We start from the raw sequence: 27,447 nt of genomic DNA, 5'->3' as shown, positions 1-27,447 counted from the left end.
CCTTGGCCTCCCACAGTGTCGGGATTACAGGCGTAAGCCATTGTGCCTGGCCAATTGGGGAAGACCTTAATGAGAAAGTAGTTTTATGGCAGAGTATGACGGCTTACACCTGTAATCCCAGCCCTTTGGGAGGCTGAGGCGGGTGGATCAACTAAGGTAAGGAGTTTGAAACCAGCCTGGCCAAGATGGCAAAACCCCATCTCTACTAAAAGTATAAAAATTAGCCGGGCATAATGGTGCTTGCCTGTAATCCCAGCTACTTGGGAGGCTGAGGCAGGAGAATCGTTTGAATCCAGGAGGCGGAGGTTGCAGTGAGCCAAGATCACGCCACTGCACTCCAACCTGAGCAACAAGAGCAAAACTCCATCTCAAAAAAAAAAAAAAAAAAAAAAAAAGCCGGGTGCGGTGGCTCAAGCCTGTAATCCCAGCACTTTGGGAGGCCGAGGCGGGTGGATCACGAGGTCAAGAGATCGAGACCATCCCGGTCAACATGGTGAAACCCCGTCTCTACTAAAAATACAAAAAATTAGCTGGGCATGGTGGCGCGTGCCTGTAATCCCAGCTACTCAGGAGGCTGAGACAGGAGAATTGTCTGAACCCAGGAGGCGGAGGTTGCCACGGTGAGCCGAGATCGCGCCATTGCACTCCAGCCTGGGTAACAAAAGCGAAACTCGTCTCAAAAAAAAAAAAAAAAGAAAGAAAGAAAGAAAAGAAAAGAAAAGAAAAGAAAAAAAGAATGTACTTTTTGAGTAAAGACCAGAAGATGAAGGAGCAAGCCATGGAGATACATGAGAAAGAATGATAAGCAGAAAGAACAGCAAATATACAAGCCTGTAGGTGGGGCAGCCTGAGGCAAGAACAGGCCTGATGGGATCAAGGTACAGCCAGGAGGTCAGTATGTCCAGAGAGAAGGGAAACAGGGGTGCAGAGAGGAAAATGAGGTCTGAGAGGTGAGGTGGTGAGAGGTGAACATTACATTGTGAGTGACATGGAAAGCCGCTGAATGTTGAATCAGGGGACAACAAATGTGATCTGACTGACCTTTAACGAGATCACCAGAGCTCCTTTATAGCACGTATGCTGCCAGGGTAGAAGCAGAACACTTAGTAGCTACTGCAATAATTCAGGAGAAAGTAGAGGTGGTTTAGGCCAGGGTGTCTTTTTACTCTGTTTTCTGGGTGATTTCCTGAGTAGCTGGGACTACAGGCCCACGCCACTCTACCCAGCTAATGTATTTTTTTTTTGGAGATGTAGTGTTACTCTTGTCACCCAGGCTGGAGTGCAGTGTTGTGATCTCGGTTCACTACAACCTCCGCCTCCCAGGTTCAAGCGATTCTTCTGCCCCAGCCTCTCGAGTAGCTGGGATTGCAGGCACGCACCAACATGCCCAGTTGATTTTTCTATTTTTAGTAGAGATGGGGTTTCACCATGTTGGCCAGGCTGATCTAGAACTCCCGACCTCAAATGATCCGCTCACCTTGGCCTCCCAAAGTGCTGGGATTACAAACGTGAGCCACCATGCCCAGACTTAATGTCTGTATTTTTAGTAGAGACGGGGTTTCACCATGTTGGCCAGGCTGGTCTGGAACTCCTGACTTCAGGTGACCTGCCCACCTTGGCCTCCCAAAGTGCTGGAATTCCAGGCATGCGCCACCACGCCTGGCTAGATGTAGTCTCTTATTTCCTGATGTGTTCCCTGGTACCCTGATGTGATCAAATGTTTCTGTGGATATTGATAATTCTTTTGATGGTTTCTTCTGTTCCTTTCATTATCTCTGGCGCCTCCGAATTCCTTTTGGGGGGGAGGAGGGGCTGCTGCTGTCATCATAGCTCACTGCAGCCTCCAATTTCTGGGTTCAAGCAATCCTCTTGCCTCATCCTCCCAAGTTGCTGGGACCACAGGCACATGACATCACACCTAGCTAATTTTAAAATTCTTTTGTAAAGATGGGGTCTTACTATCATGCCCAGGCTGGGGGTGTTTCTATCTTTCCTGTTACAGGTTCCCTTCAAATGTCTGGTAATCTTTGGCTATCCATTCATAACAAGGCACTCAAATGCTCAGTGGATGGGGCTTCCTGAATGATGAACTTCTCTGTGGGGTATTTGGGCAGGAACATGATCTTTATGTAGGAAGACACCTCCCTAGTCTCACTCCCATTGTTGGTACATGAAGGTTTCTCTTCCCTAAGCTAGTCAGTTTTCTAGAGAGGATTCCTATGGTCTTTTGTTGCAGAAGTCAGACTCTGACCAGAATGGAGGCTTTACCATAGTCTCCCACTTTCAGCATGGGTTGCTCCTTCTCACCTATGCTAGGTATGTTAAAGTCCAGTCTCTCTGGTTCAGCCTTTCCAGAGGGAAAACCTCCAGTTTGCTACCTGGGTGGGAAAAGAGATGTCGAGTCTTCAGTAGCACCAGGTGCTTCCACTTCCTGAGCCTTGCTGGTGCACTTCAGCATTCATCAACTTCTTTCCTGTCTTCTCCTACTCCATGACTTCTTTTTCTCCACTCTACTAAAGTCATTTCCATTTCTCTATGCTCACCGGCCTCCAAAATGTTGACATCTGCTGTCTGCCATTGTCCCTTCTCCAGGTCTCTTTGTCCATGTGAACTGATGCACTTCTTATTCTTTTACTGTCATTTCAGTGGGCTTTTGAGAGGGAGGTCAATGTGGTGTGTATCCCTGTGATTCAATCTGCCACACTGCCCTAAAGTCTCTTCACAACGCTTGAATTCTGTGTGCCCTGCCTCCCCTTAGAGGAAGCATAGGCTGAAGCATGGGATATGTAATAAATAATACATATCCTTCCTCCAAAAAATTACATTCCATTTGACTCTTTCAGGGCAGGGTAACAGCCATTTTTCCATCGTGTGATTTATGTCAACTACTCTTTTCAAAAGTAAGAAAGTCCTGCCACCCTTCTATGTGTTCTCTGTACCTTGGCTAGGAGTGCTGGAGCGCTGGGGGAAAAATCCGATTCTTGACTCTCACAGTCAGCACTAGGCAGGAGCAGCAGAGATTGTGGAATCCAATTTCCTTATTGTATAAAAAAGGAAACCGAAGCCCAGAGAGCTTTAGTGGATTTGGATCAACTTTGGTCCCTTGAGAAATACTTCTCTCAAAGGATGGCTCAATATCAAGCTCCTTGTTTTGAGTCTAACGTTCCCTAGGCCCCAATGCTGTGCCTCAGGTCAAAGGTGCTTTCAGAGCCTGTCCCTCTCGGCACTGCGGCCAGTTTTACTGTTTTGTGGCACTTGTTGACATTTAAAAATATTTAATTATTTTACGAGTTATGTGACTTCCACCAGAATGAAAGCCCCCTGAGAGGAGATCCTTCCTGTCTCGTTCACCGTTGAATCCTGAGGGAACCAGATTCGAAGTTAAGTAATCTGGCTCTAAAGTCGCGATTTCAGCCCAACATTATGCTACTATTTAGTAAAGACGACGGACTTCTGAGCACACAGGAAGCAACAGTGGCGAAAGACACCCGTAAGCAAGCGACAGCAAACCATCCAGATCCATCCCGACGGTGGCCCCTTTGACCTTTCCCTCCGGAAGCACTCGCTGCTCTCGGGTGCGAGTGCGCACGCGCGGCCTCTAGGGTCGCGCCCGGAGCAGGGACTGGAGGGAAGAGTCCGCCTCCAAGGCGGCCGGCTCCTGCGCCGCGGGGCTCCAGTCGGGACGCGCATTCTCGCACCCTCCCTCAGCCGCGCGCGCCCGGTGGGCGTGGGAGGAGGCGGGGAACCGGGGAGGGGCGGGAGTCGCAGGAGGGAAGAGCGAACCGGAGAGCGTCGTCCTGAGAGCAGTGAAGGCGGCGAAGTGGCGGACCGCTTCTCCCGCTTCTACGAGGACCGAGACTTCCCGGTAAACTCGGGCGTCGCCGAGGACGCGGGGAAGGCGCTGGTCGAGCCCAGATCTGCTTCCTTTCAGGCTTTGCTCCAACTTGCGAACCGGCTCGCTCTTCTCGCGTCTCTGCTTTCTCAAGGGGCCGTCTGGCGTGAGGGAGGCCGCATCTCCTCTCACCCGCATTCTCTTACCTCTGAAACTCAGGCCGCGGGGCTTGGGGTTTCCACCTGTTGGCGTCGGATTTCGGAACCCCGGCCTGGGCGTTGTGTGGGGGTCTGTGCCCTCGGGGTCTGCCCCGCCTATGCCAGCGAAGGGCTGGCTCCCAGGGGATGAGAGGGGTGGTTGGGTTGGGCTGGGAGGGTTTCGGGGCCGGTGTCGCTGAGGCCAGGGCTTCCGAATCCCGGGATTTTGCTCTCACGGACCCTTTTGGGGTCCTTCTCTCGTCTTCCTTCACTGTGAGGAAGAACAAGAAGAAGAATCTCAATGTTTCACTGGCTGCCTTCGCTATCAGACGCCTTATTGGTTAGTGAAACATTGAGATTTCCCAGGGCGTAAGTGTTGCTGTTGGTATTAGCCGGTTAATTGAGCTTGGAAAACGGTAAGTTACTGGACTGTGGTCCGATGTAAGCTTAACCTCAAATCCTATCTCGAAAGAAGATTTGTAAGAAGCATAATGATGATGGGCCTTCCGTAATGGTAATGGGCCTTCCGTAATGATAATAGCCAAAAGCTTGCTTTTTCTTTCTCCAGTTGCAAATGTTAGTTGGGAAAATGTCCTTATGATGGCAAGCTCTACTGAGTGAAAAATAAAGGTCAAATTAGTATAGCTCGTTTTTTCTTTGCTTAAAATACTTTGCTGTTGAAATTGTTACCGCGGAAATCTCGAAGAGTAAAAGGGATGTAGTAGAGATTGGCTATTCGTAGGTAAAATACATCCGTAGAGTCTCAAAGAAACCACTGCATTACTACCGCATATCCTGGCAACTGCAATTTGGGTCAAGGGATGAATCTCAGAACTCAAGTTTTTATCCCGCTGCAGATCCGACTCAAAGCAATACGAAAGCACTCCAGCTGTGTTTTAGAAGGCAGTTTAAAGGGTTTGGATTCCCTGAGATGGTAGAATTGGTAAATAAATAGGTAAAGCAGTTTAACAATTTTAACCCAGCACTGTTAAGTCTATCTAGTACCTAGTAGGCTTGTGAGAAGTTTTGCAGCAGTAAGGGATCTGGGGGCTGTTGAAAAGACTTGTGATCATGCGCCTGCTGTATAGCTGCAGCACAATACAGAAGAATCTCAAGGTGTTGTAAGGATGTAATGCAGATTCACCGAAGTTTGGAAGCAGTTCATGTTAGCCTTTTGATCCCTGAGAAATATATTTTAGCAAGCACCATAAAATACGAGTAGGCTACAAGGTGTATGAGTTTTATTGATTTTGAAATTACCAGTAGAGACATATTGATAGCTAAAGCCCGCAAATGCTTTTCAGAGGAGAGAATCTCAAGGTGACCTAATAAAATTGAAAATGGGTAATATGGACAGTTAAGTTTTGAGGAAAGATGACTGTGAACCACAGAATTCCAGCAGGCTTAACAAACAGGATTTTCAGGGCCTTTAATGAAGATTTTGGAAATTGTGGATAGCAGAGTGTGAATGCTGTTTTCTGAAAAAAATTGAGGGACTTAGCCTCTACTTTTTCAATAGTCAGTTTCTAAGTAAGATGACCCTCTCTTTTGATGCTTTAGTTGGGTATTGCAAGACCCGATTTTGGTTTCATGGTAGTTGTTTGAAGATGATACGTATACTTCAACTTTATTTTCTGCTTATGTGTTGAAAGAACCAACCCCTGTTAAGTTGTGTCAGCCATGAAGATGTTGGTTCTTAAAATTCAGATGTCCTAGCATTTTAGGTAAATAGGGTATTGGAAATGAAACCTTTTTAGGCAGTTGTAAGATGTTAAAGCTTTTATAAATTGTGTTAACATTTCTAAAATGTATTCATTTAAAAACAAAGTGATGTTTTTTTCTGGATGTTTTAATAAAGAGAAAAATACAGATTGACTTTCATTAATGATGTCTTTTGATTCAAAGTTATTGGTGAGAGAATTTAATGTAATAGGATGCTCCTGTGAATAATGTATCTGAAACATTTTCAGCTTCAGGTTATTCAAAATTAAATGTGGCCTCCTTTTAAGATTTTAAGTGATAAATGAGGTCAAGCCACTGACCATACTTGAAATCAAATCCATAGTAGGTTTCCAGATTCAGTGGATAGATTTTGTTGCTTTCATCAGATCTTGTAGCACTGGACATTTCTCTGTTCATCTTCTCTGGTAAGTTCGAGATGACTGTCATTTTCTTTGCCTTTAATTTGGCTGGTGATTTAAAGTTGTAGAACTTCACTCTTTACCAGTTTATCAAGTACAAATTTAGGATAGTTTGATGTCTCTTGAAATTAATATGGAGTCAGGGAGTTGGGCTGTTACAATTTGTGAATACCTAAAGTTTCAAAGGTGTTTTGTAGAATGTAGTGAAAAGTTATAGTTAACAGTGGTATGCACTCATGAATATAGAGATTAATCATTATCAGGGACCTACCTTTTTTTTAAATTGGTAACTTTATTATAATAACAAACAGGTCCTATTCCACAGGCTTTATCTGTCTTAGCACACAGTCTTCACTATTAATCCTAGGAGGTAGGTGCTGTTGTTACTGGTGTTTTCAGCTGAGACACAAAGAATTAATTTAACATCTGTTAAATGGCAGAGCCTAGATTCATACTGGCTTTTGGACTCTTGAACTTGTGCTCATGACCATTCTGTCTGATGCTGGCAATTATATATTTTATTTTATTTTATTTTTTGAGACGGAGTTTCGCTCTTGTTACCCACGCTGGAGTGCAGTGGCACAATCTTGGCTCACCGCAACCTCCGCCTCCTGGGTTCAAGCAATTCTCCTGCCTCAGCCTCCCGAGTAGCTAGGACTACAGGCGCACGCCACGTTGCCCAGCTAATTTTTGTATTTTGAGTAGAAACGAGGTTTCACCATGTTGATCAGGATCGTCTCCATCTCTTGACCTTGTGATCCACCCGCCTCGGCCTCCCAAGTGCTGGGATTATATGTGTGAGCCACCGTGACCGGCCACTATGTATTTTATATAGTTGCAATTGAATAATCAAATGTGAAGGATAAACTTGAGGATGACAAAGAATAAGGGAGCTTTTAGAAAGGTGATACAATTCCAATTTTTATTCTGTTCAGTTTTGTTCAGATCTGTTTCTTTCTAGTCTCCCAAGTGTTTCTAGGGAGGCTTTCAACAGTGATAAATTATATTGTGTCATAGAGGATAGATTGTTAACTGTTTTAGTTTAGACATTCTTTAGTGTAGCCTTTTAAGTGTTTTTTGTTTTTTAAATCTTTGGGAATCTTTGTAATCTAAGCTGATGTGTTTATTTTTATAGGTGTTTTAAGAGTTTTAACTACGTGTTTTTAAGAATTTGACCTCAATTTCTGAATGAGATATTACTTTTGCCAGCATTTATCCGATTAAGATATATCTGTTCACAGATTGAGGTGTTACACAAACTAATGGAAAATAAAAATATATAATATAACTTAAGATAATCAACACTTTGGATTGCAGGTTTATTAAAGAATGTTTTGTTTGTTCAGTGATGTACAGCTAGCTATACAGGGCCATTACGATACAATGCTTAGCATTTTATGGTTGCGCAGCTATTATTGGTGATGCAGCTGAATGCTAGTGAGGAAATGTTCTTTAGTATATGTACCTGCAGAGGACTGATGATTTGTGTTATGAGTGTTCTCTGCACTTTATTTCTAATGAAAAGGAACTATAGTAATAGATCAGTGAGTGATAAGTTGATAAGAGAAACAAGACATGGTATCTTAAAAGGTCATAATAAAAATACAGAAATTGCCCAAGAACTTTCTGTAATCTATGTAAGTAATCATAATGGTAAATAGCAATAAGCTAGTCATGTATTACATTTACGCAGTGTGTTTGTAGGATTCCTCTTTGTGTTTCCTATATGTAACCAGGATGTGACCCTCAGGAAATTCTTAGTGGAGACTATTAAGTGAAGAGGTTCATAGTTTTAAGATATTTAGGCCACAGAAGCCTATTAGTATATTTTTTGTAGGTAATGGAGTTGGCATTGTAATGCAAGTATGTCAGATATGACATATGGGCAAGTGTTCTAAACATTTTTTCCTATGTATTTCTTCTGTAAACTGGAAGAAATACCACAAGCTATGAAAATTCATGTCAGTTTGGTTTGGGATACCGAAACTAATGCAAAATCATTACTCTTCCCTGTCTCATAGTATGATAGGTGAAGAAGATTAGAATCAGGGCTGCACCAGTTTCAAAATACTGATGCTGAATGGACATGATTATTAGCAAATGCAAAGTGATACTGATATTGGTTAATATATTCTCAGGAGATCAAGAGTGACCAAAGTAAAGTCAGCATAAGAGAAGTTTCCCTGGAGGTGATTTGAAGGGTAAAGTGTATATAATCACTTTTTAAGTGTGTGACATATCAAGGAGTAACATCACAGAGAAAGACTTAAGTTGCAAATAGGAAAGATTGGGGTTGGGAAGAACTGTGATCTTACGGCTTCATGTGATTATGTGTTTCGTTATTTGTTTTCAAAGTAGGCACGGGAGGCAGGAAGAAACAGATCTGGACAAGTATACTATTAGGCTGAGTGTTATTTCAGAGCTCTTACACTACAGTCAAAACGTTAGAAAGACAGGTATCTCTGTTGTATCCTTTTCTTCTATACATGTAACACATTCTCATTGGAGTACTGCAAAGGGATTCTTTCATCACATTTTTTCACGTCTTTATGATAAATTGTATAACCAAAGCTAAAATGTATCGTAAGCTATCCTGATGTGCTGCTTCATAATTGAGATATATTTCCATGTGATTTCTGTCTATCTGGGTACATGATAAAATCTTAAAAGGACAGTCTGTTTTCTATTTCTCTCTTTTTATTTTTGAGACAGTGTTTGGCTCTCTTGCCTAGGCTGGAGTACAGTTGTGGGATCTTGGCACACTGTAGTCTCCACCTCCTGGGCTCAAGCAATTCTCTCACTTCAGCGTCCCAAGTAGCTGGGACTACAGGAACATACCACCATGCCTGGCTAATTTCTGTATTTTTTTTAGAGATAGGGTTTCAAGTTGTTGCCCAGGCTGGTTTTGAACTCCTGAGCTCAAGCAATCTTCCCACCTCAGCCTCCCAAAGTACTGGGATTACAGGCATGCACCACTGCACCCAGCTGACAGTATATATATATTTTTGATGTGGTCAAGATTTAAAAAAAATTTTTTTTGAGATAAGATCTTACTCTGTAGCTCAGGCTGGAGTGAAATGATGAAATCATGGCTCCCTGCAGCTTCGACCTCCCAGCTTCAAGTGATCCTCCCACCTCAGCCTCTTGAGTAGCTGGGGCTACAGGTATGTCACCATGCCCTGCTATTTTATTTATTTATTTATTTTGCATTTTTATAGAGATGGGATTTTGCTATGTTGCCCAGGCTGGTCTCAAACTCCTGAGCTCAAGCTATCCTCCCACCTCAGCCTCCCAGAGTGCTCAGATTACAGGCATGTGGCACTGTACCTGGCCAAGAATACCATTTTCTGAAAAGAAGTAGCAGAAGTTAGCCGGGTGCGGTGGCTCAAGCCTGTAATCCCAGCACTTTGGGAGGCCGAGGCGGGTGGATCACAAGGTCAAGAGATCGAGACCATCTTGGTCAACATGGTGAAACCCCGTCTCTACTAAAAATACAAAAAAATTAGCTGGGCATGGTGGTGCGTGCCTGTAATCCCAGCTACTCGGGAGGCTGAGGCAGGAGAATTGCCTGAACCCAGGAGGCGGAGGTTGCGGTGAGCCGAGATCGCGCCATTGCACTCCAGCCTGGGTAACGAGCGAAACTCCGTCTCAGAAAAAAAAAAAAAAAAGTAGCAGAAGTTCATGAGATCTTGAATTATGAATCTGAAACCCATGTAAAGATTTCATTTTTGTTCTTGTGACTTAGTTTCTAGTACTTTATAAATGAAAATGATTTCTAGCTTGACGTAGATTCCAGTTCATGAGTTCTATTAAAATTCCTTCCCTGAAACAACTTGGTACTTTTGCTTGTGTGCCTGGCATTAATTTTCTTTTTGTATTAGCATTGCCGTTTAGCATTAAGTGAAAGCAGATTCATGGTAATTAACAAAGGAATTACAAATGGCCACCACAAATACTGAAAGAAGTCATTGATTTGATATTGCAGTGAATACCAGAAGATGCAATCATTTTTCCAGTTATAAAAAGTGAATTGTCCATTTAACTGTGGAAGTCTAAGCAAATGTATTTAATGTGTATTGTATTAGTCAATGCAAAAAGTTAAATATGCCCAGGCTGAAAGAAGGCATATACTGTATGGCCATTCCTATGCCAAATTATTTCTTTGGAATTTGAACAAATGTGTCAAGTATTTTATTCCTAATTTAGGAAGAAAAAGCAGCTAATGATTTCTGGCATTGTACATAGATTAGTAGCACATAACTCTGTTATTTAATAATCACTATAGATAGTAAGGAATTAAAGTTGTTAGTGAGGAAAACAGGAGAATCCTGCCATTTGCTTTCATTCTTTTTGTGGTAGTTTTGAGGTACGATCAATCCTGTGTGCAAGTCACTCAAGCAACCAGAAAGTGTCTTTGTAATATGCATTTGGTCTCATCGCATGAAGTTGCAATTATTTCTTATCAACCTTGCTACTCTTTGGCAATTACATTGATTTCAAAGAGCATTTATCTTAGTGTTTTATAGAATTGAAACACAAAATAGCTTTACATGTTTAAAGTTATAATAGGAAAAAGTCATAGAGTTTTCTGACATTTATTTATTTATATTTTTTAAATGTTTTTGAGATGGAGTCTCACACTGTTGCCTGGGCTGGAGTGCAATGGCACAATCGTGGCTCACTGCAACCTCTGCCTCCTGGGTTCAAGAGATTCTCCAGCCTCAGCCTCCCGAGTAGCTGGGACTACAGGCACGTGCCACCATGCTTGGCTAATTTTTATATTTTCAGTAGAGACAGGGTTTCACCATGTTGGTCAGGCTTGTCTCGAACTCCTGACCTGTGGTCCACCCACCTTGGCCTCCTAAAGTGCTGTGATTACAGGTGTGAGCCACCGCGCCTGGCTTAGTTTTCTGACATTTTAATAATGACATCGTTGGTAAAGTCAGTACCTATCTTGGAGCTCACATAACATTATTCTTCCAGAGTTAATGAGAAAAGAGGAGCTTCATTTTTTTGTCCTTTGGGTAGTGCTGATCAAAATCAAGAAATTATTTTGATAGTCTAGGTCTTTGCTGGGTTTGACCCACAGACCTTGGCCAAATGTTGGATGAACAAATGCACTCCTACACTGATATCTAGTGAAAGAGTGAGCTAGGGGACCAAGCAGCTTACAGCCCCCGAGGAAGGTGCTGTAAAGAGTCAGCACCCTGATCACCTGGCACTGCAGGCATTTAGTCAGTGTAGATTTAATGATAGAGGCTTTGAGTCAACATACTTGTGGGTAATTAACATGGTCACCCTCCCAGGAGAGAGCAGTCCTGCAGATGATTAAAGGTCAGGTTCTATGGCCTAAGTAAACTAGCTTATCTAGATCAGTTTCTTTACATCCCCTTATTATGTAACCTATGCTTTCAGGCACCAATAAGAGAATCTGGCTACCTTCAGCCAAATCCTATTCTGAAGCTTTTATTAAATCTTCTAGCCTTCCAAGAAGGTTTGTGTTTTTCCTATATTTTTTCTCTTGTAATTTCTCCCACCACCCTGACCAGATTCCTCCATCTTCCCCCTTTCTGTTTTTTGTGTAAGGTTTTGTTGATTGAAGAATACAGATGTGTGCAGTAACAGGTCTCTCAGGTGTGGTAGTCACTGCTTGTATTCCGGCTTTGCATCCTAGAATTAGTAAATAACATAAGACAAACATGAGTATAATTAGCAACATTCTTTTCCAATCAAGGAGTGACCCTCGCCATTCCAATCCAGGAGAAATGTTCTCACGTACCCTTCCATATGGCTGTTTGTTGGGCATGTAGATCTATGGCATTTAGGGATTCTAGAATTTTAGGTGTGTGTGTGTGTGTGTGTGTGTGTGTGTTTTTAAGATGGAGTGTCACTCTGTAGCCTAGGCTAGAGTGCAGTGGCGTGATCTCAGCCCACTGCCACCTCTGCCTTCCGGGTCCCATTTCAAGCACTTCTCCTGCCTCAGCCTCCGGAGTAGCTGGGATTATAGGCACATGCCACCATGCCCAGCTAATTTTTGTATTTTTAGTAGAGGCGGGGTTTCACCGTCTTGGCCAAGCTGGTCTTGAACTCCTGACCTTGTGATCTGCCCACCTTGGCCTCCCAGAGTGCTAGGATTACAGGTGTGAACCACTGTGCCCAGCCTAGAATTTTAGTTTTAAGTTGCTTTACGTCTGCTGTTAAATTTTTATGAGAGGTTCCCCAGAGGTGTCGTTTCATCTTATCCCAGCTGTGTATTGATTGGTTCCATGGTAGAGAAGTGACACAGATAGGCTTATGTTCCCAATCACAGTTTACTGACAGAATGCCAGTGCATCTTATTGCTCCCCTACGTATTCCAAGGCAGCCTTGAGGGATTGCAGATGTGCAAGAATCTTTTGAACTATACCCTGCTGTAAGAAAAGTTCATTAGACACATTTCTGGCCAAATTATCTACAAAGGTAGCTGTTTGTACTGATTTAGTAGCGGATACTACAGCAACACTAGCAGTTGCTAGGATGACTATGGCTGATACTATAAAGGCTGTAAGTGTAACTATGAATCTTTTGTGTTTGACCTGGGACAGGGCACGTTCTAAGGTGGCAAGAGCTGAGGAACCTTGCCAATTGTGTGTTAAATTGACTGGTAGGAAAGCCTCAGATTGTCTCCTTAAAACCGTTACACTAGTAATATTAGATATACTGTAATTAGTGACACAAGAGGCAAATCAAGCCTGTCCCTGCACTCGGGTCACAAATGTGGAGTTTTGGGGTGTAGTGGAAATATCGGTTCCCATAAGGAAAACATGGACGGGTAGTGCAAATTAGGCACTGATCTGTGTGATTATGAATAAAGGTCATAGTATAATTGATACTGGAATTATGATATGTTCCATGCCAGGTGTTAAGGGAGGTGCTAAGATGTCCGAGGTGCCATAAAGTGTCTGGGGGTGACATGGACTCTACTTAGGGTTTGGGATATCCCATCCCCCCCATTGGCCAAAATCGTAGGGGAATGGGATGTGGCTACGAAACTGTCACTGATGCCATGATGGATGCAGATATCATTACGATCACCCTGCAAATGACCATGGGGCTCTAGTCTAAGATGTTATAATTGCCTAACTGGAGGCCATGGGCTTGTTCCCCATGACAGACCTCCCAGCCAAAGTGGAATCCATTGCTTTCCCATCTTAGTTCTTTTTTTTCTTTTTTTGACAGTCTTGCTCTTTTGCAAGGCTGGAGTGCAATGGCATGATCTTGGCTCACTGCAACCTCCGCCTCCTTGGTTCAAGTGGTTTCCCTACCTCAGCCTCCAGAGTAGCTGGGACTGCAGGTGTGCACCACCACACCCGGCTAATTTTTTTTTTTTTTTTTTGTATTTTAGTAGAGACAGGTTTCACCGTGTTGGCCAGGATGGTCTCGATCTCCCTACCTCATGATCTGCCTGCCTTGGCCTCCCAAAGTGCTGGGTTTACAAACGTAAGCCACCATGCCCACCTGTCTTGGTTCTTTAGCACAGGGAGGAATATTGGGGAAAGTGGCATTGGTTACATGGCCCAGTTTGAGGCTAGTTGCAACCAAGAATGTTAAGGCATTTCCCTGGCCATAATGTAGCCATACTTGTGTTTGAGCGGGTACACAGTAAGTAACTTTTACAAAAGTAACTTTGGTAACTTACACACAGTGGGAGGATAGTGGAGTGATAGGTATGTTACCTGACACCTTAGTCCAATGTGTATCATTAATGAGGGATGGCACTGGGGGTAAATCTATCCCTCCCAGCCCAGCAGTTATATTATTAGAGGCTGGGAAGGGGGTGTCTGCCCAGATGACAGAGTGAAAGAAAGGCAGATCTAAGATATGAGCCCAATAGAGTGTAGCAGGTAAAGGTTGCAGGCAAAGCAAGAGCATAAAAAGGATTAATACCCTATGTGAGTCACAATGTACAACAGAGAGCATAGCAAGGAACAAATTAGCTTGAATGAATGGTGTCTGCGTTCAGAGCAGGATTTGCTTAGCCTCCTGAGTTGTCTTCTTTAGCGTCCCTTAGGTAACGTATGGGGGCTTGTGCTGTCTGAGGAAGTCACTTTGTAGGGGGCTTTGGGTCCTACAGGGTCATTTTCTTCATCTCTGGTACCGGGTTAGGTCCTAGCCACGGCATGGTATAGTTTGATGTGTTGTGCTGAAATGCAAAGATGACCTGAAGGGGTGTGAACACAAGCATATCCTCTTCCCCACGTTAACAATTCATTTGGACCACATCATACATTACTATTTATATCTTTCCATAAAACTTCAGGTTTTATGTCTTGAGAGGTTTCAGCAAAGTGCTTTTCTACAGCTAATTGAAATTTATCATCTAAATTTAAGAAATTAAGGGTAAATAAAGCTTGTACTAGTAGTGTTGCAGGGTTCTTATGCTACCACTTTTTTGTTTTCTGAGCCTATTTTTAAGGGTGGACTGGGCACATTCTATTATGGCCTGTCCTTGGGAATTTATATGGGATGCCTGTGCAATGTTGGATGTTCGATGTGTGACAAAATTGTTGACATTGTGAGCGGGCATAAGCTGGACCAATATCAGTTTTAATTTTTGTGGGCTGCCCATAAATGGGCTAGCAGCTCCATTGTCTCTAATGCCTTTTCTTATCTCTTTATAAGCATCAAAAGAAATGGGGTCATATACCGGATTGCCTTGTGGATCTTGCATTATTGGGCAGGCCAAGAGCTCCACTTCTAATGCTGCTTGCCTGCCTGCCCATAAATGCAAAAGTTAAAAAATGTTTAATGACATACTGAGTGGACTCTCCAGGAGGAACACGTACACTAATTAGATGAGTATTGGTATCGATGGATACATATACATATCTTAGTTTTCCAAATTCAGGGATGTGTGTAACATCTGTTTGCCATAACTCATTAGGCTCTAACCCTCTAGGGTTAACACCTGTTGAAGGAGGGGGCCGTGCCTGTGAGCTGACAACCTGGGCATTGCAGGATAATTTGTTTAGCTAGTCTCTGGGTAAGTTGAAATTGTTAAGTAAATTTCTCCAGTTTTGGTGGAAAAATTGATGTGATTGGGTGGTTTGGTCAAGCAGTGATGTCATAACCTGTAGGTCTGCTTGATCATTGCCCTAAGCCAGTGGACCAGGCAGTGAGCTATGGGCCTGAATGTGTGTAATAAAAATAGGATGTGTGCATTGATCTAGCAGTTGCACACAGGGTGGTCTCCAGAGTGGTCTTAATGAGGGCTGTCTCAAGGTTCTGCAATAAGTAAACAGAATAAGGAGAATCACTAACAATATTGATGGGCTAAGAGGAAAAAGTTTCCAGGGCCAATATTAAAGCTCCAACCTCAGCTCTCTGAGTGCTAGTAAATCCAGATCAAATGAGGGAATTATGTGGCCTCTTCCAAAGCATGCTTTTCTGTGTTTACCAGAGCCATCAGTAAACAGTGTTAAAGCATCAGATATGGGGGATTGAACTATTTTTGTAGGCAAAACCACAGAAGTACAAGATAAAAACTGAAGGAATTTGTCTGTAGGAAAGGTATGCTGTATATGGCCTGTGTTATCATAGAGAGCTATTTGCAGGTCCATAGATAATGGCAATACTGCTTTGAATTTCTTTTTCCTTAAAGGAATCCTGATGATTTCAGGGTAATAACCTAGCAACTGATTACATTGTTTGCGACCTGAATAGATGACTTTACTGACTAACTGGATACAGGGAGAGAGAGTTTTAGTCCTGGTATGTGAGCAAAAAAATCCATTCTAGAAAGCATAGCCCTGGGGCCATCTGTCCTATTAACCCTGTAGGGGAGTGTTTGGTGGGAAAAATAAACGATTGAATTGAATATTCTGGGTCTGTGCATTCTAGCTGCCTCTGAGAGACAGCTAGTTCTATCTCCTCAATTTCCCTTCTTACTGCAGGGGTTAAATACCTGGGAGAAACGGGGGAGCATTGCCTTTTAAGATAGAAAACAAGTTTTGCAAGTTATCAGTAGTTATGCCCAAGGTGAGGCGAAGCCATTTAACATTGCCCAGTAATTTTTGATAATCATTTAAGGTATGCAAGCTGCTAGTAATAATTTAACCTTTTGAGATCTTACTGACTGGGAGGTTAGTATGTATCCAAGGAGAGGATGTTTGTAATTTTTCAGGTGCTATGATTTGGACAGAGCTATATAAAGTTAAAAGTACTGACCCTGTTGGGGCCGCTAATAAAATATCATCCATAAAATGAATAGTCTAGCAGTTAGGAAATTTTGTTCTACTGTGGAGCAAAGCCTGATATACGTGATACTGACACGTGGTAGAACTGTTCAGCATTCCTTGAGGAAGCACTTTTCAATTAAATAGGCAAGCTGGCCTTTCATTATTGATAACTGGTAATGTAAACACAAATTTTTCTCTGTCTTGTTCTGCAAGAGGAATAGTATAAAAACAGTCTTTTAAGTCAATAACAATTATAGGCCAATCTTGAGGAATCATTGTGGGGGGAGGGAGGCCCTGTTGAAGGGGCCCCATAGGTTGCATAGCCTGTAAGTCATGAGAAGACTTTTGGGAATGACAAAAATGGGCGAATTCCGAGGGCTGTTAAATGGTTCTATATGGCTGGCTTTTAATTGCTCCTCAACTAATTTATGGGCTCTCTGTAATTTCTGTCCCTTCAGAGGCTACTGTTCTACCCGAATAGGGTTTTGAGAGAGCCATGTTAGGGGTAGGAGAGGAATAACAGTGGCCATTATTAGAAAGTGGTTTGTTGTTCACATAATTTATCAAACTCTGCCTTCCAGAGGAGGTAGTGACTGGCGATTAAAGCTGTTTTAGCTAGCATTGACCAGTCCCATGGTGTCATATGGAAGTTGTTTGCTATGGCTTCAATTAATCCTTTTGTAAATGGGCTAGCAGCTCCATTATCTCTAATGCCTTTTCTTTTTATAAGCATCGAAAGAAATGGGTTCATATACTAGATTGCCTTGTTGATCTTGCATTATCGGACAATACAAGAGCTCCTCTTCTAATGCTGCTTGTCTAAGAGAGGATCCCATAGCTGTAGTGTATCCCTTATCTTTTTTCCAATTTATTGGAGGAGGGGGCTCAGGCAAAACCTCCGTTTCCTCTTTGTTACCTTTGCCCAGTGATAGTGGGGCTGAGGGATAAGGAGTCAGTAAGGCAGGTGATGGTTCCTCCTCTCTCCTCTTTTTAGGCTCTTCTGTGTATAACAGGACCATAGCAGCCCTAACTAAGGCCCGTAACATTAGAGATGTTACTGCGACCTGTTGCCCTTGTGCATGATGATGTTTAAGAGTTCTCCCCACTTGTTTGCAGAGCTGTGCATCTAGTGTGCCTTCTGACAGCAGTTTGCATTAGGTCCCTTAATTGAGCCTGTGAAACCGAGGCTCTGCTAGTTTTAAGAAGCTGTTTTAATACTTTTATATACTGCTTTTGTTGTGCTGATAACTGTTGTCCCATGATGAAAACCTAGCCTGAACAATTCCCTCAAACTTGGAAATCCCAGTCAGGCACCAATGACTTACTGACTTACCGACTGCACAGTCTTTTCACTTTTGTTTTTGAGGGTTCGTTACAATCTGTTACAGTGTCCTCACGCAGGGATACCAGCTGCTGGGTCTGACCTGCAGACCCTGGCCAAATGATGAATGAACAAATGCACTCCACCACCAATATCCAGTGAAAGAGTGGGCTAGGGGACCGGGCAGCTTACAGACCCCGAGGAGGGTGCTATAAAGAGTCAGCAGCTGCGGCCTTGACCAGCTCGCACTGCAGGCATTTTTATTCAGTATAGATTTTATGACAGAGGCTTTGAGTCAACACACTTGTAGATAATTAACATGGTCCTCCTCCCAGGAGAGAGCAGCCTTGAAGATGATTAAAGGCCAGGTTCCCAGACCTAAGTAAACTAGCTTATCTAGATCAGTTTCTTTACATCTCCTTTTTATCTAACCTAAGCTTTTAGGCACCAGATAAGAGAATCTGGCTGCCTTCAGCCAAATCCTATTCTGAAGATTTTGTTAAACCTGGCCTTCCAAGAAGGTTTGTGTTTTTCCTACAATTTTTCTTCTAATTTCTCCCACCTCTCTGACTGAACTACTACAGATCTTGACTATAGAAGAAGTTAAAGGTAGGCTGGGTGCAGTGGCTAACGCCTGTAATCCCAGCACTTTGGGAGGCTGAGGCAGGTGGATCACCTGAGCTCAGGAATTTGAGACCAGCCTGGCCAACATGGTGAAACCCCATCTTTACTAAAAATACAAAAATTAGGCTGGGTGCACTGGCTCAGACCTGTAATCCCAGCACTTTGGGAGGCCAATGTGGGTGGATCACCTGAGGTCAGGAGTTCAAGACCAGGCTGGCCAACATGGGTGAAACCCTCTCTCTACTAAAAATATAAACAATTAACTGGGCATGGTTGTGGGTGCCTGTAATCCCAGCTACTCGGGAGGCTGAGGCAGGAAAATTACTTGAGCCTGGATGACAAATTGAGATCCTGTTTAAAAAAAAAAAAAGTAAATAAAAATAAAGCAAAGACATTAGAACTGATGAGTTCTTTAAAAGATATAAAAATCAAACAAATATATAATAAAAATTAGACAAAGGGTCCCACTATGCTGCAGGACACATAATAGCACTTAAGATAAAGTGAAATATTCAATTAGGCTGAAATGTAACATGACAATTATTAAGTTTTTACTTGTTTTGTTTTGTTTTGTTTTGTTTTGTTTTGTTTTGAAACGGAGTTTCGCTCTTGTTACCCAGGCTGGAGTGCAATGGCACGATCTCGGCTCACTGCAACCTCCGCCTCCTGGGTTCAGGCAATTCTCCTGCCTCAGCCTCCCGAGTAGCTGGGATTACAGGCATGCGCCACCATGCCCAGCTAATTTTTTGTATTTTTAGTAGAGACGGGGTTTCACCATGTTGACCAGGATGGTCTCGATCTCTCGACCTCGTGATCCACCCGCCTCGGCCTCCCAAAGTGCTGGGATTACAGGCTTGAGCCACCGTGCCTGGCCAAGTTTTTACTTTTTAAAAGATTTTTGAAACTGTCATAGCCAAGAGATGCCTAAAGAGAAATGACAACAAAATGTAATGTGGTATCCTCTATGGGATCTTAGAACAGAAAAAGGTCATTAGGGAAACTCTAAGTTAATCTGAATATAGCGTGGACTTTAGTTGATAATAATGTATCAGTTGGCCTCCCAAAGTGCTGGAATCACAGGTGTGAACCACCCACCACACCTGGTCTGCCGATGTTCTTTATAGCCAACTTTTCAGCAGCAAAAGGGGGACTCTGTTTGATGTCGAATATTGAGAAGATAAGCAAGAAAATTAAGTGGTCTGTGACTAAGCTTTCAAAATTTTTATACAACCTTAATAGATATTTTGATGTTGTTTTGTGTTTACCTTTGAACTTTTAAAATGAAAACTAAATGTATGTTTGAGTCAACGCCATTTAAAATAAATTTCTGGGCCAGGCATGATGGCTCACACCTATAATCCCAGCACTTTGGGAGGGCAAGGCAGGCAAATTGCTTGAGGGCAGGAGTTCAAGACTAGCCTGTCCAATATGGCAAAACCCCATTTCTGCTTAAAAAAAAAAAAAAAAAAAAATTAGCAAAGCTTGGTGGTGCATGCCTGTAATACTACTTTCTTGGGAGGCTGAGGCACAAGAATTGCTTGAACCCAGCAGGCAGAGGTTGCAGTGAGTTGAGATCGTGCCACTGTACTCTAGCCTGGGCAATACAGGAAGACTGTCTCAAAAAAATAAAAAATAAACAAAATAAATTCCTGATTAAATATTTTAAATTTTATTTTGAGGCCAGGCGTGGTGGCTCATGCCTGTAATCCCAGCACTTTGGGAAGCCGCGGTGGGTGGATCACTTGAGGTCAGGAGTTTAAAACCAGCTTGTCTAACATGGCAAAACCCCGTCTCTACTAAAAATACAAAGTTAACCGGGCATGGTGGTGCATGCCTGTAATCCCAGCTACTCGGGAGGCTGAGGCAGGAGAATTGCTTGAACCTGGGAGGTGGAGGTTGTAGTGAGCCAATATCGTGCCACTGCACTCCAGCCTGGGCAACAAGAGCAAAACTTCATCTCAAAAAAATAGATATTTTTTGAAATGCAGTAAGTATGAAATTCAAAAGAAAAAAATGAAAAAAGTACAGTTAAAAATAGTCTACCTCTTATCTCTTAGACACCCATTTCTCTCTGAGTTAACTTCTGTAAGCTTCTAGTGTATTCTAGAGCTGTTCTGTACATGTTTTTTAGTTTATTTTTATTTAATTTAAAAAATTAACATGCAGTAGTGACACATTTCTATGAATTTATTTTTCGGTATAATTTTTTAAAATTTTACTTTAAGTTCCAGGATACATGTGCAGAATGTGCAGGTTTGTTACATAGGTATACATGTGCCATGGTGGTTTGCTGCACCTATCGACCCATTATCTAGGTTTTAAGCCCTGCATGCATTAGATATTTGTCCCAATGCTCTCCCTCCCCTTGCCTCCCACCCCGACAGGCCCCTGTATGTAATGTTCCCCTCCCTGTGTCCATGTGTTCTTATTGTTTAACTCCCACTTATAAGAACATGCAGTTATTTATTTATTTTATTTATTTTATTTTTTTGAGACAGAGTCTTACTCTGTCACCCAGGCTGGAGTGCAGTGGTGACACCTTGGCTCACTGCAACCTCCACCTCATAGGTTCAAGTGATTCTCCTGTCTCAGCCTCCTGAGTACCTGGGTTCTCAGGCATGTACCATCACACCTGGCTGATTTTTGTATTTTTTTGTAGAGATAGGGTTTCTTGATAATGGCCACTCAGGTCTCAAACTGATTTCAAGTGATCTGCCTGCCTTGGCCTCCCAAAGTGCTGGGATTACAGGCGTGAGCCACCACGCCTGGCCTAGTTCTATGAATTTTAACACATGTATAGATTCTTGTAACTGCCATCACAGTCTGCCTACAGAACAGGATTTAAATTTAAATGTTCAAAAAATACATTTTTTAGAGGGGAGATAGAGAAATATTTTAGCCTTTTTCAAAAATTGAAGCACACTTAAGATACAGTGAAATTCACCCATTTACATATACAGTTTATCAGCACCATAAGGGTGAAAAGAAAAGTACAATTTGAGTATTGACAAAATGCGTCATAGTGTAGCCACCACAACAACCAGTGTATAGCTTCTGACAATCATTGATCTTTTCCTTTTCTTCAGTTTTGCTTTTTCCAGAATGTCCTATATATGGAAGGCTTTTGAGTATGGCTTCTTTTCACTTGGCATAATGAATTTGAGATTCATCTCCATTATTACTTATATGAATAATTTGTTTCTTTTTAGAGCTGGGTAATATCTCATCGTATAGAATGTGTACCATAGTTTTTGAAGGTCATTTCCCAGTTGACAGACATTTGGATATTTTCTAGTCTACAAATAAAATTGTTATAAACATTCATAGGCAGGTGTTTTTATGAATGTGAGTTTTCTTTTCATTAGGTTAAATGCCTAGGGACAGTATTGCTGGGTTGTATAGTAAGTGCATGTTTTTTGGTTTTTTTTTTTTTTTTTTTGAGACGGAGTTTCGCACTTGTTACCCAGGCTGGAGTGCAATGGCGCGATCTCGGCTCACCGCAACCTCCGCCTCCTAGGTTCAGGCAATTCTCCTGTCTCAGCCTCCTGAGCAGCTGGGATTACAGGCAGGCACCAACATGCCCAGCTAATTTTTTGTATTTTTAGTAGAGACGGGGTTTCACCTTGTTGACCAGGATGGTGTCGATCTCTTGACCTTGTGATCCACCCGCCTTGGCCTCCCAAAGTGCTGGGATTACAGGCTTGAGCCACCCCGCCCGGCTCGTAAGTGCATGTTTTTTTTTTTTTTTTTTTGAGATGGAGTTTCGCTCTTGTTACCCAGGCTGGAGTGCAATGGCGCAGTCTCGGCTCACCGCAACCTCCGCCTCCTGGGCTCAGGCAATTCTCCTGCCTCAGCCTCCTGAGTGGCTGGGATTACAGGCACACGCCACCATGCCCAGCTAATTTTTTGTATTTTTAGTAGAGACGGGGTTTCACCATGTTGACCAGGATGGTCTCGATCTCTTGACCTCTTGATCCACCCGCCTTGGCCTCCCAAAGTGCTGGGATTACAGGTTTGAGCCACCGCGCCCTGCCTAAAACTATCATATAGTTGTCCTAAGTTAAGTACTTCTAGGCCAGGCTTGATGGCTTATGCCTGTAATCCGAGAACCTTGAGAGGCAGAGGTAGGAGGATCACTTGAACCCAGGAGTTCGAGACCACCTAAATCAGAGTCAAAAACATAGCCAGCGGTGTGATGCATGCCTGTTGTCCTAGCTGCTTGGGAGGCTGAGGTGGGAGGATTGCTTGAGCACAGGAGTTCAAGGTTAAGTAAGCTATGGTGGCTCCACTGCGTTCCAGCCTGGGTGACAGAAAGAAACTCTCTCTAAACAAACTGACTAAAAGTTTAATTACTTTAAAAAAAGGTAGTACACAATTATTCTTGATAGGGTGAGGGTTTTCTTATTTTTCTTATTTTTATTTTTTTTTGGCAGGAGGAACTCTTGATTTGTCAGCCAGCCAAGATTGCAGTGGCTCAATCAACTCACTGCAGTCTTTTTTTTTTTTTTTTTTTTTTTTGAGGCGGAGTTTCACTCTTGTTACCCAGGCTGGAGTGCAATGGCGCGATCTCGGCTCACCGCAACCTCCGCCTCATGGCGGAGTTCTCCTGCCTCAGCCTCCTGAGTAGCTGGGATTATAGGCACGCGCCACCATGCCCAGCTAATTTTTTGTATTTTTAGTAGAGATGGGGTTTCACCATGTTGACCAGGTTGGTCTTGATCTCTCGACCTTGTGATCCACCCGCCTCGGCCTCCCAAAGTGCTGGGATTACAGGCTTGAGCCACCGCACCCGGCCGAATAATGGTAGAATTATTATCTTAAAAATAATATTTAAGTAAGAAAAGCTTTTCTAAGCTTAACCCACAACTTAGAAGCCATTAAGTAAAGGATAAGGCCAGGCACAGTGGCTTAAACCTGTAATCCCAGGACTTTGGGAAGCCAAGGTGGGAGGATCACTTGAGGCCAGGAGTTCAAGACCAGCTTGGGCAGCAACAAGACCCCATCTCTACAAAAAAATTAAAAAATAGATTACCTTGGCATGATGGCATGCACCTGTATTACTTGCTATTTGAAGGCTGAAGCAGGAGGATCCTTTGGCTCCAGGAGGTTGAAGTTGCAGTGAACTGTGATCTTGCCACTGTACTCCAGCCTGGGCAACAGAGCCAGCCTGTCTCACAAAAGGAAAGGATAAATTTGGCTATTTTTCATCATAAACAAAGTCAACAAACCTACTGGGGAAAATATCTCTAATATCTCACTTTAGGCAAAGAACAGCTTGCCTTCAGGTATTTATCAGTTTGAGAAAGACCAGAGCAAGCTTGGTAAAATTATGGGGAAATAGATACTTATATCATAGCCATGAGAATAAAAATTGGGGAAAACCACTACTGAGAACAACTTGGATTACTTAAAAGGTAAAATCGATGGATTCTTGAATCCAGCAATTTTTTTTTTTTTTTTTTTTTGAAACAGAATCTTGCTTTGTTGCCCAGGCTGGAGTACAGTGGCATAATCACAGCTTACTGCAGCCTTGACCTCATGGGCTGAAGTGATCCTCCTGCCTTAGACTCATGAGTAGTGAGGACTACAGGCACATGGCACCATGCCTGGCTAAGTTTTAAGAAATATTTTGTAGCAATGATACCTGAACCCTATGTTGCCCAGGCTGGTTTCAAACTCCTAGGCTCATGCGATCCTCCCACCTTGGAATCCCACAGTGCTGAGATTACAGGTGTGATCCATCATGCCTGGCCTTGTAACATGTGTTACTATTCAAAAAATGTAATTGTTTTAAAAAAGACCTAAAGAAGGCAGAATGAAAGAAGAGTAGGGTTGGGGGTATTTCTTTGGTTTTATTTATGTATACCTCCTTCCCAGTCTTGTTTCAGTTAGGAAATAAATGGTGAATACAGTAGGGTAAGGCCTGCATTACAATTAATTCATGCAATTAACAAAATTTTTAATAAAATTCTTAAGCAGTTCTTCTTGGTTACTAATTAATATGATTGTTAACACACGTTTCCTTCCTGTGTAATAATAACGTGTACCTTCCTTTTGTTGATACTGAAGCAGCTTTTAGAAAGTTTTGCTAGTTTTGTTTAGAATGTATCTCCAGACATTTCACACATCTTTTTAAGAACTTTGTGTTAAGTTTTGGGATTGAAATAATTAAATGTAAAAAATTTACTTTATAAAATCCTTAGCCAAAAAATATGTTGGGAGAGATGAACATTTGCTTAGCTTGGAGAGTAAAACTGAGGCATTTTATTGTGAAATATTAAAATGGTACATTCTGTGGGTATTCAGGAGTGTGCCTGTATATTTATATTTGTATTTGCTTGACCATGAAGATAAAAATTTTTGTAAAGATAGACTCTGTGAAGGGAAACTGAGTTGCATTTTACTATATTTTTAAAATTTGGGCTGGGCGTGGTGGCTCATGCCTGTAATCCCAGCACTTTGGGAGACTGAGGCGGGTGTATCACTTGAGGTCAGGAGTTCAAGACCAGCCTGGCCAACATGGTGAAACCCATTCTCTACTAAAAATACAAAAATTAGCTGGGTGTGGTGGCACACTCCCATAATTCCAGCTCCTTGGGAGGTTGAGACAGGAGAATTACTTGAACCCAGGAAGTGGAAGTTGCAGTGAGCTAAGATTGTGCCACTACACTCCAGCCTGTGCGACAGAGCAAGACTCTGTCTCAAGAAAAAAAGAAAAGAAACTGGTATAATGTACTTGTGTTACTATTCAAAAAATGTAATTATTTTAGAAAAGGCCCAAAGGCGACAGAATGAAAGCAGAGTAGGGTTGGGGGTATTTCTTTGGTTTTATTTATATATACCTCCTTCCCAATCTTGTTTCAGTTAGGAAGTAAATGGTGAATACAGTAGGGTAAGCCCTACATTACATAAGTCTTAACTATGTTTAGACTACATTTTATGACTAAAGGAAAATTAGACTTTTTTAAATTTTTTTTTTTTTTTTTTTTTTTTTTTGAGATGGAGTCTCGCTCGCTCTGTCTCCTGGCCTAGAATGCAGTGGCTCGACCTCAGCTCACCGAAACCTCCGCCTCCTGGGTTCAAGCGATTCTCCTGCCTCCGCCTCCTGAGTAGCTGGGATTACAGGCATGCGCCACCACACTCAGCTAATTCTTTTATTTTTAGTAGTGACAGGTTTTTGCCATGTTGGCCAGGCTGGTCTTGAACTCTTGACCTCAGGTGATCCACCCACCTCAGCCTCCCAAAGTGCTGGGATTACAATGGTGTGAGCCATTGTGCCCAGCCCCCATTTTTACTTTTATACAGTATTTTTACTGTACCTTTTCCATGTTTACATACACAAATACTTGCCATTGTATAGCAATTATCTTCAGTATTCAGTACAGTAACATATAGTACAGGTTTGTAGCCTAGGTGTGCTGTAGGCTGTACCACCTCGGTTTGTGTAAGTAAATGCTATGATGTTAGCACAATGATGAAATCACCTAATGACACATTTCTCAAGCTCCTCCTCACATGGCAAGCAACACATGACTGCATATAAAAGCTCTTAAATAGGGGTTATGTTTCTAAATTAAATCTGTAAAAGAAAACAGTCATTATTTACTATATATGGAATTTTTTTTAAAAGGATCAAAAGTTTTTCATTTCAGTGGGAACTTAATTTGGGGCTAGGGTGTTTTATTTAACTTTCTTCCCAAAGTTGCAAAGTGTTTTGAAGTTTCTCCCTGTAAAATAGTTATTTTAATTCAATTTAAATAAAACCACTGAAGAAACTTCAAGCCTTAAGAAGTCTAGCTTCCTGTGAAATGTGAGAGGAAGTCGGCACTGATCTCAGAAATCCAATTATAACAATAGGTCCATCCCTAAATGAGGTGATTCTTGGAATCCCTTCAGTTTTCTTTTTCACTCCGATCCCTTCAATTTTCAACTTAATTTAATTTTTTTGAGATGGAGTTTCGCTCTTGTTGCACTCCAGGCATAAGTGCAGTGGCGTGGTCTTGGCTCACTGCAACCTCCACCTCCCGTGTTCAAAGTGATTGTCCTGCCTCAGCCTCCCGAGAAGGTGGGATTACAGGCATGCACCACCACGCCCGGCTAATTTTGTATTTTTAGTAGAGACGGAGTTTCACCAAGTTTGTCAGGCTGGTCTCCAACTCCTGACCTCAGTGAGCCACCCACCTCGGCCTCCCAAAGTTCGGGGATTACAGGTGTGAGCCATGGGTCCCAACCCCACTTCAATTTTAAAACCATCACTATGCACTATATGCCTATGCTAGGCACTGGAATAAGATGAAGCACCTTCTTGGAATTTATATACTGTTAATTGTGCCAGTCAGTCAGTAATAAAATAGCTGGATTCTAGTTACAGTCATATTTCAGGAATTTGTTTTACATGCTGAGTTTAACAACCTAAGCCACTTCTCCGTGTGTGTACACAGGGTAGACCTCTGAAGGGTGGCACTGTAACTTCTAGGGTAATGTGTTAATTCAAGACAGGATGACATTCAACCTCTTCGAAGGCTAGTGTAAAGGGCCCTTCACTTGGATTAAAGCCTTCTCTCCTACACTGAATTCCCCACCCCCAACACCCCTCCTACAGAAAATTTGGAGTCCTCGCTTATTCTCTGGCAGCCCCTACCCAACAGGGTGGTGAATTAAAATTACCAGACATACAACAAAAGATACAAAAAGTTTAGGGAAAATGGCAACATTTTGGACTAAATGATTACAATGTGCATTCTGCCTGCTACCTTAACTGGAGCACATTTTGCAGGTCAGTTGTTCTCCCTGAAAGGAACACTATTCTCAAATTTCACCTTGGAGAAGGAAGAGTTCAGGCTGCCAGAATTGGGCTAGTGCTTCTGAATATCCCGAGGCGAGGTCCCGTGACTTCCTTGGGAAGCTCTGCCTCGCCCCCACCCCACCACAACAGCCTGCTGGAGTCCTGGGACCACCCGGGTCTGCAGCAGAAATCCTCGCTAAGGGGAGGGAAGGATTGTACCGGCAGGGCAGGGCGGGGTGGGAAGAGGGGCTTGGTCGGAATTGTGAGATAAGATCGCCCTGGTGACGTGAAGCAGATCTAGACTGAAGCCTAATAAAGGGGAACTAAATA

The 27,447-nt window shown here is 42.6% G+C and overlaps 1 pseudogene; it reads left to right on the top strand.

Moving 5' to 3' along the window:
- The first annotated feature begins 3,756 nt into the window (after positions 1–3,756).
- LOC104650190 (leucine-rich repeat-containing protein 37A2-like) overlaps positions 3,757–27,447 on the top strand; it is a 62,554-nt pseudogene continuing 38,863 nt past the window's right edge.

Source organism: Saimiri boliviensis, chromosome 17, assembly GCF_048565385.1.
Source record: "Saimiri boliviensis isolate mSaiBol1 chromosome 17, mSaiBol1.pri, whole genome shotgun sequence".
NCBI lineage: Eukaryota > Metazoa > Chordata > Mammalia > Primates > Cebidae > Saimiri > Saimiri boliviensis.
This window is presented reverse-complemented; position numbering and strand designations above follow the sequence as displayed.